Here is a 2,021-nt window from a genome sequence, read left to right on the forward strand (position 1 = left end):
AATTCTGGCTTTGAAGCCTTTTGCTTGATATGCACAATGTCTCATTCTTCCTTTATTAATAGGAGAATTTGGAGAAAGGATGAGAATTCTCACTAGAAAAAGGAGAAGAGGAAAAGAGAAGTGAGAAATCTAGATATTTTGTTCTTCCTCATCTCAATCACAAGGTCTGGATAATGATTGTGGGTGTTAGATACAGTGCTCTAGAGTGATTATACACATCTATAGAGAAAGTTAACACCTCAAGTGACCACATATAGAATGCTTATTCATTTAAAAAATAAATGTAATAAATGTAATAGCATCAAACAGGAAGTGTTATCTGTTTAGTACTTGTTTAGTATTTCTAAAATACTGAAGTGCTGTAGGAAACTATCATAAAGGTATACAAGCATAGTAAGAAACTAATATCATAGTATCATATTCTAATATTAGCTTAATTATTCCTGTGTTTGAGTTTTGCCTCAATTTCACATGCTATATTCTTTCAGTATATAAGTTGAAAAAAGATTCCCTCTGGAAATATGCTATTTTTATAGCTAAGGGAAAAGAAGTTAACTCTTAGATCCAGACAATGGGATAGAAATCTTCCCCTAGAAATAGCCTTTCACCACTTCTGGTGCATTTTTGTAAGCTGAAGTAAGTCACATGCTCCATCTTGACATTGCAGAGTAGAGGTAAATCTCACCTACAGGAAGCTGATGCAGGACAGATTAATATGCCAAAATATGCAACATGAGATGAAGAGGAAAAAAAAAGATAATTACAATACGATCAGTCATACATGCCATCACATGCCTCTGCATGAAGGAAGCTACTATGTACCTTTGTTTCTAATACTACTGAGATCTTCAAATCAGATCTTTTATGCTGGTATATTACTGGAATTAGAGAACATCTTGATACTGAGACAGCATAAAAATCTCAAAAAAACCTGGACTAATCATTTCAATACTGCATTTTGTTCTGCTAGGACAAGAAACCATTTTATAGTCAATACTTTATACTAGTAATTTTTTTTTGCAGAACTGAATTTTGTTAATATATGTGACAATCCACCAGAATAAATGTCTTCCTTTATCTGCATCTTGTGCAGACAGCATAGTCAAGAAGATGTAGGAGATCATCAGTAATACTTTTTAAGAATGCAAAAAATGTGGACTGGGAGCCAATATAAATATTTTTCCAACATCACCTTCCACATCCTCATTCTTCCTTCCTAGGAAACACATCTAATCAATAAAAAGGCTTAAATTTTTGGCTCTTGAACTTGAAAGTGGAAGCAGAATGTTATGGATGTTGGAGATGACTGTTAATGTTTTTTTACATAATAATGTAAAATATTATGTAATAATGTAAACTAATAATGTCACATGCAAGAGCCCTATGAGTCCTAAAGGTCTTAACACTGTACTTCCTTAGTGATGTGACAGTAATGTCAGCCTTACTGGGCTTAGTATTGTTTTTCACTTCCTTTTCTACCACCTTACCTAAATTATAATACATAGTAATGGAATGAAAAAACAAAGTCATCTTAAGAAAGTCATTTAAGGCTCTGGGAATGTGGCTTCATGGTACAGTGATTGCTTAGCATGCATGAAACCCTGGGTGCAATTCCTCAGTATCACATAAACAGAAAAAGAAGTGGTGCTATGCCTCAAGTGGTAGAGTGCTAGCCTTAAGCAAAACAAGAAAAATCTCAGGAAGAGTTCCCTGGCCCTGAGTTCAAGCCCCAGGACTGGCAAAAAAATTCATTTAACTAGTAAATGCCAAATAAAGAAACTATACTTGGAATATATTATTGCTCCGTCCAACTATGACCTAACAATAGTTCTTAATTCATGTACTTTACCTATATTAGAAGACTGCGTTTAGGAAAAAAAAAACATTTTGTTAGTAGGTCATGGCAATTAATGTCAAAATGTGCTTAGATATCAGGTGAAGATTAATCTAAGTCTAAGTGAGATTTGGAAAATTTTTGGTCAGTTTTGGCACCAAAAATGCACCAGCTAATTAATAGTTGT

Source organism: Dipodomys spectabilis, unplaced genomic scaffold (genome assembly GCF_019054845.1).
Source record: "Dipodomys spectabilis isolate Male_0828 unplaced genomic scaffold, ASM1905484v1 ptg000198l, whole genome shotgun sequence".
NCBI lineage: Eukaryota > Metazoa > Chordata > Mammalia > Rodentia > Heteromyidae > Dipodomys > Dipodomys spectabilis.